The 14,571-nt window shown below is 41.3% G+C and overlaps 1 protein-coding gene across 2 annotated transcripts in view; it reads right to left on the reverse strand.

The window, feature by feature from the left end:
* The window catches only part of LRRC8B (leucine rich repeat containing 8 VRAC subunit B), an 80,578-nt gene extending 71,518 nt beyond the window's left edge, over positions 1-9,060 (reverse strand). For both annotated transcript variants that reach the window (XM_045847061.1, XM_045847063.1), the window contains exon 1: positions 8,900-9,060. The gene's annotated coding sequence lies outside the window, so the exon portion shown is untranslated. The remainder of the gene's footprint in view (positions 1-8,899) is intronic.
* Positions 9,061-14,571: the final 5,511 nt, after the last annotated feature.

Raw genomic sequence — 14,571 nt, forward strand, 5'->3', positions numbered from 1 at the left:
TGGCATATAACTCAGGAGTTTAAGAAATAGGGTGGAATTACACTGCCTTCATTTCCATATACTGATTTATGCAGAAGGATTTCTTAAGCAACTTACATTTAAAAAGCAGAAAGTAATTCACTGTATTTTTCGGACTATAAGATGCACCCCCCCACACACACAAATTTAGGAGGAATAATGGCTGTTAATGCTGCTGTTGTGTTCTGTTTACATTTACATTGGTGAAATATTATGTTATTTATGTTATTAAATATTTTACCACATTTTTTGCTTCAAAAATTTTTTTCCTATTTCCCTCCTCTAAAAACTAGGTGCATCTTATGGTCCAAAAAATATGGGTAATATGGGGCCTAGCTTACTCTAGCAATAAGTAATATTTAGTTATAAATAAATAAACTGTTCTTAAGTCCCACGCACCTCACTGAGAGACAATTTCCCAATAAAATTTTACCTATGCTTAATAATGATTCATCAGAATTGTAATATACTTGTTCTAGTAAATTGTATAATAAAAAATTTATAATTCAATCTAAAATAAATTTTATTTAACAGGACCATATTGTCACAGGAACTTTAAAAAATTAAAGGTATAGGTACTCTTGTGTGTCACAAGAGTATGACAATGTAATCAATGAAAGATTTTCAAACATAATAATTACTTTGGGATTAAGTTTTATAGAAGAGGACAGAGATGAGTCCCATGAGGGAAACAACTATGCAAAATTCTAGGAGAGTTTTTCCCCCTACTTTTCTAGGAAAGCTTGTTCATATGTTTTTTAAATGGATGATATGACAGATATGGAATCATTTTGGTATTAATTTAACTTCTATTGGGTATAAGAGTTTTTTTATAAAAATCAATATTTATAATATCAGAAATGCCATCTTTTACAACTATTTAAAATCATGATAAAAATTAGATATTAACGTTTTAAATGTATAAGTAGAGAACATAGTTTTTTAAAAATACTTTTAGGGGATACTGGAAGAAAAACATTCAGAGACACACTGTTCTATACTGTCTGAAAGCCAAGAGCTTGTGCTGACCACCTAACATTGGACCCCCAATGCAAAGGCAAAGCCAGGATTATTTCAGAAAAGGTCAGAAGCATCCCCTATAAGTTGCCAAATCCAGAATTCTGAACACAGTATATGTTCAATAAACACTAGCTCACTGACAAAATATTTTGGCTGTCCTTGATATCTATCAATAGCATAAATACAGTATGTCTTTCTACTTCTAACCTTCAAAGAGAGCTTTCAAATTTTAGTCAAATATCAGTCCAAAGTATGTTACTGAAACAAAGCCCTGGACTAGTTAATAAGTATAAAGAATTTTATACCCCAATTCTTCCCCAGATTTCCATTTGCATGCTAAGTATGAGGCCTGGCCCAGAAAACTCCAGAGATGAACAAAATAATCTTTATCATGAAGGAGGATCAAGGCGGAGGCAGAGCTGTTCCCTGGCAGAGATAGTGTAATAGGAATACAGCCTCAGAGGCAGCACAGGGGAAGGGATGAGGAGCTCTTGGGGTTAGTAGGCAGAAGGTTATTGCCTACCACTCAAGAAGTTGGTCTTGAATGGCATTTCAGGGGAGGGAGGTGTGACTGAACTGATTTTTGAAAGATGGGCAGGTGTATGAAGAGGGGATACGAGCCCCCCAGAGAGCAGGAAGGAAGAAAACCGTGGAATGCAGCCATCTTCCTCCCTGTACTGAAAACAGTGTAGGAGGCGGTGTGTGAGGATGTCATTACGCAGGCTGCATCCACAGTACACGCACTGATGATAAAGAAATGACGGGGGGGGGGGGGGGGCAAGGGGTGAAGCTGGAAAGCTATAGAAGCCAACAGAGGAAGACTTTATTATATGGCTCACCAAAGAGTTTGGACTTGATCCTGTGGCAAAGAAAGTCATTAAAAGGTTATTAATCTGGGCAGTGATGGTATGAGATTTGCCTTTCAGAATGATTACTTTCCTGTGGAGTAGACCACAAATGGGGGGTGGGGTGGAACATGGAAAAGACTACAAACTCAACTATTGGTTGGAAGACAATTAGCAGTAGTGATCTGGAAAAGACTCAAGACAGCAAAGGGGCTGTGTAGGGAAAGTGCTGATAGGAGAAACCTTAAGAATAGGGTCTCTGGACAAGTAGTTTACCAGTTGTATAAGGAGCAGTATGGGGTGGGGGGTGGGGAATGGGGCAAAGACAAGCCTAGAATGAGTCCTAGGTTTTTCTGGATCATGTAATTAGGTAAATAGTATTGTTATTGCAAAATATGGAATCTATAGATGAATAGCCAGTTTGGGGGGGAAAAAGAATCTTCAGTCTAATAATCCCAGGCCCTCACCTGTTCTATGAAGTGGGTACTGTAGGTACATATTATTAGCCCCATTTTATTCTCAAGGGGGTAAAATTATTTGTCAATACCACAAGTAGCAGATTGGGAAGCTTACTATAAACCAGGCTTAAGAACAGGGAGACAGACCTGTGCTTTCACAGGACTTACATTCTAATTAACAGGGGGTAAAGGGAATAGAAAACAAGCAAGCACACAATAAAGCAATGTCTGAAAGACTACGATGGGGCAGGTATGGAGGGTATGGGGACTTCACCTGGGGTGGTCAGGGAAGGTATCTCTGAGGTTGACATCTGAGTTGAGTCTTCATCGAGGAGAAGGAGGTCATCATACAAATTCCTAAGGAAAGACCATTCCAGGCAGAGAACAACGTTTGAGAAGTCCCTGAGGCAAGAACAAGCCTGGTATGCCACTGAGGGAGGAATTCCAAATATGTGGCAAGTGGGGAGCAAGGACAGTCCCCGTGGCAAGGGCATTTGTGGGAGGGTGAAGGTGAGAGGTTTGTGGCACCTTAGGGTGGTGCTGGTGCAGCACAAACTCTCTTGGCGAAGCTGGGAACCTGAGCAGCAGGCACAGCACCGTGTGTCTGAGAAACTGCATCATGACTCACAGACACCTTTGGAAGACAAGTCATTGCTCAGCTGAGGATTGCCTATTTTGGCATTGAAATAGGGCCAGGAACAAACTCATTTTGTTTCGCCTAGAGAGATGCACTTTAAAACCCTTAGATGAACAGAATTCATCTTAAATTTATCTACTCAGAGCAAGAAACAACTTGCAGTCCAATGGCAGAGAGCTGTCCCCAAGGTTCATCATGCCCTCTCTCACTACGTAAAAGCAAAGCCTCCCAGCCGCCCTCCAAGGTTCTCAAAGGCAACATTCCCCCGTGGACACCCAATGAGCTGGGCTGGACAGGGCAAAGAGAAACAGCACCCCACTGTCAATGTGTGGAGCTGGGCTCCTGCCTCCACAAAGCTGTAGGCCTTGAAGGGACTGGATGTCAGAGCTGCCCGCTGGCCCTGAGACAGGCCATCGCAGGCATAGCTCTGGGACACACTGCCCACACTTCCTGTCCTGTGGTCATTTTTCACTACTGCTTTCTATAAGGGGCTACCGATCCTCCTGCCAACAGCCTTTCATTGGGCCCCCATTCAGCCAAATGGCTTCACACTCCATTTCCTAAGGGTGACGCACACCAAGCTTCTGACCCTCTATGAAAAGACCCTATTTTACTGCCAACTTTATCAGATGTATCTGCTTGGTGTATCAAAGAGTATTTATTTATATTCAAGTTTCCCAATATAACATGAATACATTAAATTATTCCTGAATTATGTAGCCCCTTTCAGATATCACATTGAGAAGATATATATTATATACACTCATTTTAAAGACAGCTCCACACATTATGAAATGCCTTCTCTACAAGGCTGTTGGAAACCTGTGGCATATTCTGGTCCCTGCCTCAGAGCAGGCACAGGGTCATGTCTAAGCTCATTTCAAACCACACTCCTGCACCCTCTCTTTACTTCTCAGCTCACTGGCCAATATTTTGTTCCTGAAGACTCCATTCAACCTCCAAGCATAAGACATTTATTTGCACATGCTTTCATCGCACCTGGATGTCTACTTCCTAACAACCATCACAGTGGCATTTTTTATTTACTTGCTGAATCCCCCAGTTATCTGCAACCTTCCTGATGGCAGGGAATGAAATTTTGTTACCACTGTATTCCCAGAACCTTGCACAGTGTCTGGCATATGTTAGGTGTTTAACAAATAGCTGATGAAAAGAATACTATGAAATATATTCAATTATGAAAATGTTTCAGCTTCAGAGAGTGTAATAGCCCTAAATTATTCCAATCAAGGCTGAGGAAGCATAAGGCTGAGCTATTCTCTTTTTGATTACAAAAATGCAAGAAAGATTTTGCTGTTATTTGGGTTTAAACTGATTATGGAGAAAATTATCAAAGAAGTTTGACTAACAATTTAATAACACTCATCTGCATATGTATGGAAATGACACTATTAAAACATTTTTTTTAATGGAATAAGTTCATTTTCAAAAAGCTTCACCCAGATTAGGCCAAATTAAAGAAGAAAAGCTACAACTTACTTTATCAGGCACAGTATTAAGTGCTCTATACATATTTTTAAATTTAATTTTCCTATCTCGTCATTACTCTCAGTTCACAGATGGGGAAAATTGAGGGTGCAAGAGTCTAAGTTTTCACACTAAGTGGCAAAGCCAGAACTCATATCTGGGTCTATTCTATTCCTAGAGCTATATATATATATATTTTGTTTGTTTGTTTGTTTGTTTGTATCTAAGCCATGTTTTAAACTAAGACATAAATGCTGACATTGAATAATAATGTGTTGCTCCCTCCCATGAAAGCATACAATCTGATACCACTGATTGGGCAAATGCCCAAGTATTTAACAAAGGGTTTGGATGCCAATGGTGTTGCGAGAGAGAAATTAGGCAATTCATGAAAGAGGAATAAGGAGGAATATGAACTAACATTTATAGAAACTTTGTGTTATGCCAGATATTATATTAGATGCTTTCATGTATAATATTTCTTTTAATTCTAAGAATCCTGTGAGTTGGGTAGTATTAGTCAAGAAAAAGAGTTGTAGAGTAACCATGGTGTTTGGCTACCCAATGTTCATTCTCCCCTTCCTGAGGATATGAACCCCCCACATTTTAGCTGGGCATAAGGCTGTCTGGAGTGAAGGCAATATTACCATCTCTAGTTCAGCTAGGTGAGATCACATGACTAAGTTCTGGCCAATGAGATGTAACAAGAAGTGCTGGAGAGCATCAGGAAATTTCCTTGACAAAGGCTTTTGCCTTTCCTGTCTACTTCCCTTACTTCTTTCCTCCTTTCTACTACTTGGAACCTGGATGTGGTGGCTGCAGCTCCACCTAGGACCATGAAGATGAGGGCCTCACTTCATGTATGGTAGATGTAAGAGGTGAAACCAGCCTAGGTCTCAGAAGACTGTAAAATCATCAGACCAGCCCTGGATTGTCTCTCTATTAACTTTTTTTTTTCAAATATATGAAAGAGAAACAAACATCACTTTGGTTAAGTCATTGCTCTTTGTGGTCTCTGTAACTGGCAGCTAATCTTAACTAATCCAGCAACTCATCTGAACCCAGACATATCAGTGTGCAAAGTCCATGCTCTTAGGCAGAAGCCTGAAGAACTCCAGCTTACAATTTGCAATACATTGGGGGCAGGGTAGTATGAAAATGCTGCAAAGAAGTTTCACAGAGGAAGGAAGGTTTGAATACGCTCTCAAACTGGCATACCTGAGAAACAATCAGAAGGAATACCCTACTTGACAGTGAAAAATTTAGCCTTCATCAGAAGTGGGCAGAGGAAAATCACAAACACCTGCATGGTGCTGGAACCAGAAGAGAAATAGAAGTTGTGTAACTAGTAGCGTCTGTGAAAGCTGCTACTGGCTGGGGAGGAGGCACTGTAGAATGGAGCCCTGGAAATGAACACAGGATGAGACAGACAAGTAGGGTTACAAGAAACACTGAAATTGAAGTAGGAGATGAAGTTCAAAGATACAGTCTGGAAAAGGACAGGCAGAATCATGTGATCCATATCAAAGACAGCATAAAGGTCAAAAGGCAAAAGGAAAGACCAAGGTTGAAGCTCTGACAGCTTTTTATTCATTTCTTCTACCCAGTTCACAACAACACTGAAGTCAATTTAAATTATGTTGGAATGGAGTAGAATCCTAAATGAAAGCCAGGGAGTTTATTACTATCCTTTGCTGAATTTCTAAATGAACAGCAATGATATGAACTTAGAAGAGAAATTCAGTGACTGGAGTTAGGACTAATTTTATTTAAGATCTTAAATACCCAGAAAAGAAAGAAAAAAGAAAAGGCAGCAATATGAAAACAGACATGACATAAATAAGAATGCATTTGTAAGTGGTTAAAAAAATTCGGTGCTATAACTGGGCCTCCAAAATTCCTTTCTGAGTCTAAATTGCTCCAGGATTCTGTACTGTGGAGTCAGGACAGCAGGGAGAGACATGCTTCCCATATGAAAAGCAACGTACATCATTCCACCAAGTCTGGAATGAAACAACAAATTCAGCATACAGTTGTTGCTGAAAATATCAGTGTAGAAGGATGCTGGAAAGGAGAACAAAAAATCATCTTGAGAGACAGTAAATAAAAATCAGGGAATAGATTAAATAGGATATTTTAACATAGGCAACAAAAAATCAAAAAGGAACATAAAAATACTCATATGCCATCAAAAAAAACTTATATTAAAAATAAAACTTTGTTTAGAAATAAAAACTTTGGTTAAAGCAAGAATTTTCTAAATATTATAATATTTGCCCCCTTCAACTTCAGATAACAAAACAAAAAAACCACAAATTTCAGGCTACTGCAGGAAAATAGCCACAGAGTCTAAGAAAACTTGGAGGGATAATGGAATATTATTCAGGACTCAAAAGAAATGAGCTATCACTCCATGAAAAGGCATGGAGGAAACTTAAATGCGTATTATTAAGTGCAAAAAGGCTACAGAGTCTAATGACTTCAGGTATGTGACATTTTTGGAAAAGGCAAAACTATGGATATAGTCAACAACACATCAGTGGTTGCCAGGGGATGGGGGAGAGAGGGATGAATGGAAAACAGGATTTTTTTAGGGCCGTGATACTATGATATAGTATCATAATCTGATGATACTGCAATAGTGAATACATGTTATTATACATTTGTCCAAACCCGCAGAATGTACGCCACCAAGAGTGAACCCTAACATATATACTATGGACTATGGGTGATGATGATGTGTCGATACAGGTTCATCCATTGTAACAAAAGAACCACTCTGGTGGGACATGTTGATAATGGGGTACGCGATGGCATGAGTGGGGGCAGAGGATGTATGGGAAGTCTCTGTACTTTACTCTCAATTTTACTGTGAATCTAAAACTGCTCTAAAAAATAAAACCTATTAAATAAAAAAAAACCTTGGAAGACCAGGTATCCTTTTCAAGTTATATTGATTAGAGGACCATTTTCATTTTAATTATTGTTGCTTTCATTATGAGGATTCTGAAGAATTAAACAGCAGTGGTCTTTAAAAAGCAAATCTTAACAACTAGTCAAATGAAATCACTCCAGATGAAAAAATATTCATGTTAGGTTGGATATGTTGGAACACCTTTCCAACTGAAGAAAAACAGTAAGTTTCAAAGAATAGTAATTTTAATTCTAACACTGAGAACTGTCATTTTTTCTATAATAAAACATTTTGTGGGGATAGTAGGTATGAGAAAAGTGCCATGATTCAACTGTAGAATCAGTGACAACTCTGCCCCCTTCATTACCTGAACTAAGAGAATATCAGACCTATAAAGGCTTCTATTCTTAAATCAGACTTGCCCAGTTACGGAAGAAATTAGCTGTCATGTTACATTCTCTTCAAGAATGAAGCTTTGAATAGGGCAAAGGAAAGTCACCTTGGCACCCTCAACTCAAAGAGCATTGGGGGTTCTCAGGGGTTCTCAGTGTACTGGAGTTGTTACACAATTATACTGTACTGCAGTTTGGCTTCTTTTGCGCGCTTCAAACCCCACATTTAGGTTTAGGAGACAAGTCAGTATGACAAAGGCACATGCCATTTAATTTCTTCTTAGAGGGAGGTGAACAAATTTCCTATTTTAAGTTGGCTACCCATTTGCAACTTAAAATTTTCATACTGATATCTTTTTACAGAATTTTAAAAAAAGTTTTTAGGCAAGACAAACTTACTCAAGGAAGTTCACGCATAGGTTGTTTTTAAATGTAGGTTTGCTCTTTTCATGGGGTAGGTGGAAGGGGGTGCTAAGAAGGCGTCTTTCTGATCACAAATGTAATCTAAGGACAATCTATGGACTTTGGGGAGTCAGTTGAGGACACAGAGTAATGAGCCAACGACGTACCTTCTCCCTTCTGACCTCTCACCATCTGCTCAACTGCACCCCAGGAGGAGCAAACTCAGCTTTTCTATCTACCAGGGTATTTGGTTGCCCCCTTCTCTAACAATCGAGAGCCAGCACCATCAAATTGTTGGCAAACAATGAGTAACCAATGAGCATAAAATGTTTGTCAACAGCGCAATGGCAGAGGGCAAAAGAGAGCGACCAAACGCGTGCACCCTCCGGAGAGGTCTAATTACCTAGAGGGGAGACTTTAGCTTGGAAAACCAGAACCCTGCTCCCGCACCGCCGCAGGACTCACACTCAGGTGCAGCGCCCAGACCGCTGGGTAGAGAGGGGACCGCCTCGTTGCGGCGGGGGAAAAGGGAGCAGAGGGCGGTGACTCATCTTTCTGGCCAAGCCTGCTGCCCTCAATCCCGGTTCGCAAGTGAGGCGCGGACAGGTAACCGCACCTGTTCGGTGAACCCCACCTGCTGCGTCCCCTCCCGGCGTCCTCCTCCACCACCACCTGGTCGGCTCAGCTCCTCCACCGAGAGCCAGGGACGTCCCACTCCGACCTACCTGCGCGAATCCAGACCCGGGCGCCCGCGCTCTCTGCGGCGCCCACCCAGCGCCGCTCCCCGGGCGCGCAGGCGGCGCCCGGGCGCCCGCACACAGTCGGCTGCTGGCGGCTGCGGGCTCAGCGGGAAGCCCCAGCGCCGGCAGGCTCGCCGCCTCCGACCGGCTCCATTGTGACGCGGCTCCTTTCGTTGGCCAATCGCGGCGCCGCGGCGCGAACCGCTGACTAAGTTCGCGGGTGGTGGAGGAGGGAACTGGGCGGAGGCAGGAGGCGGAGGCGGTCGCCGCGGGGTGGCGGTGGCATTGGCAGTGGCCGAGGAGGAAGAGGATGCGGCTGCTTCGGTAGCTGCTCCTGTTGTTAAATTTACAGCCGCCTTAGTCCGAGTGTTTGCCCAGCTTTGAGAGTGCGGGGGGCCAGTGACTCATCCCTCGCTGATGGAAACAAAGCGTAGCTGCCATAACCGGGGAGCCCGCCCTGTGGCCGTTCCGGCCCGCTTTCTACAGCCTCTGGTCCGCCAGCAGCAGCGCGCGGCTACACATCTCCCCTGGGAGGTGCGGGGGATGGGGGTGCTAGGAGCGGGGACTTTTCCAGAGACCGGAGGGAGAGGCGCGCGGTGCAGGGGACTTTGGAAGTACCGGATTTCCGTCGGCCCCCCGCCTTCTCAGGAGTGCCCCCCCCCCCGCCCCCAGTAACTTGTGATTTACATAACGAGCGAAGGGCCCTAAGGGAAAGCTCCGGTGGAGCACGCGGGAACCTAACCTCTTAGACACAGTTTCCTTTTACCTTTCTCTACGCTCGGTGCTTGGAAAGACTGCAGGGCCCAGCTTGTTGGGGAGAGTTTACAGCTGTAGCAAACTAGGCGACTTAAGTTAAAATTTTGGGCCTCCAGCCCCATCCATCTCTCAATTGTCCTTATCCTCGGGATGGAGGGAGAACAAAACAGTAGAGGGGACATCCTATACTCATAACCAGCATTTAACTACCAATGTACTGAGGGCTACCCCATCTACTGTCCCACCGTTTCCTTCTGCAGTTAAGTGGCCCTGCATTTAAATAATGCAAAGCCACGAATTTGGGAAACTTAGTATTTTTATCATACACATTCTTCCCTACTCATTCCTATCTCAGATTTAATTCAGTGTTTTTGTACGAACTATATCACCTTCAATAATGATTCCATTAGACAACATTTGTATTTCTGAGTTGCTATGGCATCCACAGTCCCATTTTTTTTTTTTTTTAATGTTTGTGCAGGGACCTCCCACAAGTAAATGAATACTAACAAACGCTCAGCATTTGGGGCATATCTGATCAGTTTGTGTAAATGGGAGTAGAGAAAATGGCACAACTGAGTTATGTGAGACTGAGTTGTGTCCCACAAAGAGTGTTCAGATTAGACTATAATTGGAATTACCGGGAAAGGGATTAAGAAGGCTGGCTTCATGACACTGCTCTGTTATTTTCTTGCCCCTGCCATTCTGGGCTGGCAGCTGTCTTCTTAATGAGTCTTAGAGGAAAGGCTGAAAGAACCTTCATTTGATCATTGACAGTTTATCGAGCTGACATGTGAGAGACCCTGTGTATTTACAGATCTGTTAGCTGATTTAGATTTGGGTTTGGTCCTTGGACAGGAAGATTAAAAAACACACAAATATGAAACAAGGAAAAAAGTGAGTGCTAGAAGAGCTACTAATTGTAAAGTCTTAACATTAAAAATTGAGAATGTCTAATTATATATATATATATATCTTTGAATATTTGGAAAACAATGTTCTCTTTCCCCCCAAATCCATAAATAATGTATTCCTCTGTTACAGCAGTATCACTACCTGTGTGACTTGGGGTAGTTATTTAACCTCCTTGGGTGCCGGTCTCTTCATCTAAAGTAAAATCTTATAAACTAGACGATATGTTAAGATTCCAATTCCAATGTTTGAATGAAAAAGCGACTTCCATGCTTGATAACCTAAGTCACCATTAGCAGGAAATTAAAGTGATAAAATTCATTAAAACTGTATTAGGTATGTTGTTTACAAGTGCATTTATTTTATTATAATTCTCATTTTAAAAATCACCCTTCATGGTAACAACATATTAATGACACCGGAGAAAGTGGTGATACTGCTTCTGGGAATACTTCTCTGAAACTGTAGCATCAAATAGATGTTTCTCTTCTTTCTTCTGTGAGGTTTCATACCAGCTCCTGCTTGCATTACAGTGAAGAGAAAGATAAATAACTTTAGATGCTGTTATGAGGCCATAAAGGAGAAGAGAATTTTAGTAACTACAAATTATTTGCATCTCAGGATAGGCCTTAGAGTGAGAAATGTAAAGTATTTGGCTTTTCACACCTGTGCTTAGTCAATCTCTTTGAAAATAGTACCTGTGGGGGACAACAGTAATAGCATAATCAATAAAATATATATATAAAAAAGAAAATAGTACCTGTGGAATCTTGGAAAATATGCAGTCCATATATGAGTATCTGAAATTCTGTAAGGGAGTCTCTGATCAATTTATTTTGGTAAAAATTCTAAAAGACTTCATCACTAGTTCCACAGAAAATTCATTGAAGTCTGTAATAGTGATTCAAATTCCCACCATAGATATTAAACAAATACTATGTGTCCATCAATCTGCTTGACATCAGGAATGATATCAAAGAAACATCAAACTTAGTCCTGGCCCTTAAGCTCAGCGGCTCACAACTTACATGAACACACAGAAAACAATCACGTGCTGCTTACTCTTACAAATAAAGAGATTGGACAATGCAGCTGGTAATAGTCAGAAAAAGCCTTATGAAGAAAGGCAAACTTAAACTAAGTATTGAAAGAGAAGCAAGATGTAGGAAGACTAAATTCTATACCTTTGCTTTATCTGACCCCAGTATTGTCTAAGAATGATTGACCCATCCTCAGGACTCAATCTCTTTTTTGGTAAACTGAGAATCACTAGAAGAAGCAGTAAAACGATTTTATTTTCTACACATCCCATTGAGTAGAAAAAGAGCTACTGGGAGGGTCTTCACATTCATGTGACAAAGGGATGACTGAACAGCATATGTGGCCTGTTTCGTCACCCAGTGACACAAGCAAAGTCACAAATAATAGAAATGAAAGGATCAGCACAATTTGGTCATCTGGTGGCTTAATTTCATGACTTTGGAATTACTTCATGACTTAATTCACATGAAGTAATCAACTAATACTTGGGTTTGGTACATCCCTTCTAAGGTGATTCTCTTGGTGAGGGCTAGGAACTTCTGAGTGACATGATTGAGCTATGCTTCAGGTGTCTGCTTCAATAAGAATTTAGTTTTCTCTGAGTCTTAAGAAAATTTTTATGATTAATGGAAGAGAGAATATTATCTAATGTTAACAGTTCTTTTCCAATTATTTTAAAAATTATTTATGATAATGAAAAATCCTCTACTTCTTTAAATTAAACATTTAAAGTCTACAGTGTATAAAAGAAAGCACTGGGGATCTGACAGAGGGGAGGGAGTATGCCAAAATAAATATAATAATTCATTTACTTAAAGATATAGTATGCTCTCGTCGGAAGGCACATCCAGAAAGCATGCAGCACCTTAAAGATGAGGTGAGTGGGCCTTGTAGAACTGAAAAAGAATCATACTGAACATGGGTCTGAGGATGTTTGGCTAGCTTTAAGTTTCTAAATTAAAATATTACTTTTAAATATTGTCTCAGCAACATGGTTCAAGTTTGTTAGTTCTACTTCGATGTCAGTTCAGAAGAAAATAACAGAAGTCATTCACAGTTTTGCATTCTCAGAAAGTTTGCCAGAATCCCCCTGATTCAGCTGTGTAAGATCAAGCACATCATCACTGATAAGGAATTTTATTTATTTTTGGCCCCTTGACCATGTTTTTTTTACCCTTTTCAATCTCTGGGTTGCAGACATTTAATATGAGCTTTCCTAGGGCCTGGTGGAAAGCTCTGAGAATGATCCCTGAGCGCAGTGGTGAGAATTCTCAGAACAGGATGAATAAGATATTGCACATGTGTTTGGAATAACGTAGTTTGGCTTTCTAAGCCAAACTGTAATTGTGTAAGCAGACCAGCTGTGCCTTTCTGTGTGGGTTGATCTGTTATCATGGTCACAGTCTGAAACTTTCATGACTAGTTGCCCCGTGTTCTCATCACCCACCGTGCTGATGGCCCCTCTGCTTTAACTATACACTGCCCCTTCCCCATGAGACAGGTGCTAGGCAGATGACCTTCAGCCTCTTCTCCGAAGGAGAAGCACCAATTTCTGCGGCAGGGTGCCTGACCTCCCCAGCTGATCTGGGAAGTTGTCCAAATATTTCTTTGAAAGTTCCCCATGCCTCGCATTAAGAGAATATATACTGTCATCTGGGTCACATATTGGAATCTACCACACGGTAGCCAGCTGGTTATTGACTCATGTCCATGAAAAGGAGGTGACTTCTAAGAAAATACATGTGAAGCCAGACTGAAAGCCTAGAATTAAAGCAGAGCTGGTGTTCCTCAGCTTCTGCAAAGTGGTCTGATGAGTTCTGCTAGTGACTAAGGCAATGCTTGCTGGGGTCCCTGTGAAGATGCAATCTGTGTTCCCTGAATGATGTTGCAATCTGGGCAAGAGGTTTCCCGGTGCTGGTTTCTGAGGCTCCTCATACTTAACCCTTTCATTTCTTTGGTTCTGAGTAACCCAGGTCCAGCAACAGCCAGACCTTGATTTTCCCCTCAGCAACTATTGTGTGTGCATGTGTGTCTCTGTGTGTGTTTCTTGGCCTATTATAAAACTAACTATTAATTATAATTACACACCGAATGCTAAACTTTAATACTCATCAAACCTGATTTGCTAAGAGCAGGAGCTAATATACCTATGGTTTATCAAGAATTTTAAAAATCAAAATGTTTTTTTAAGATCTTTCCTTTTCTTTTTAAAGATTTTATTTATTTAATTTTAGAGAGGGAAGGGAGGGAGAAAGAGAGAGAGAAACATTAATGTGAGGTTGCTGGGGGCTGTGGCCTGCAACCCAGGTATGTGGCCTGACTGGGAATCGAACCTGCGACACTTTAGTTCGCAGCCCGCGTTCAATCCACTGAGCTACGCCAGCCAGGGCTAAAAATCAAAATGTTTTAAAAGAACACGATCCAGAATATTTTACAGTTGGAGAGGAAATAGATATGTGCCAGGAAGAGCACTGGACTTGGAGTCGTGAGTTCTAATGGTACAGGCATGAGCTTCGATTTTCCAATGTGTTTAATCTATCTATCCTGGACTACATAGGAGAAGAAGACAGGTGTAGTTCATGTTACAGAAGTCTCTGACTTTATTTTATTTTACCCATTTATTTATCATACAAAAAATATTTATTCTACGCATTCTATGTGCAAAACACTGTACCGGGTTGGGGAAATACACTGGCCCATGTGGTGAATGTGGCCTTTGCCCTTCTGTGGCCCACAGTCTGTCAGCGTTCCTCCAGAGAGTGTCAGGCTGGACTTGATAAGTCAATGAGGACTAACTAACCAAATGTCAGCCTGTCGCCACAACACCATCCTCTTTGGCTTTGTCTCCTGATTCCTAATGCAGATGCTGCAGAAACCCCCCTGTAGGTCTATCACTCTATGCTTCTTTTGCCCACCACTGATAAAATGGTGGCTCTCGGTGCTGGAGG

The sequence above is a fragment of the Phyllostomus hastatus genome, unplaced genomic scaffold (genome assembly GCF_019186645.2).
Source record: "Phyllostomus hastatus isolate PE091 unplaced genomic scaffold, TTU_PhHast_1.1 phas_contig_524, whole genome shotgun sequence".
Classification (NCBI taxonomy): domain Eukaryota; kingdom Metazoa; phylum Chordata; class Mammalia; order Chiroptera; family Phyllostomidae; genus Phyllostomus; species Phyllostomus hastatus.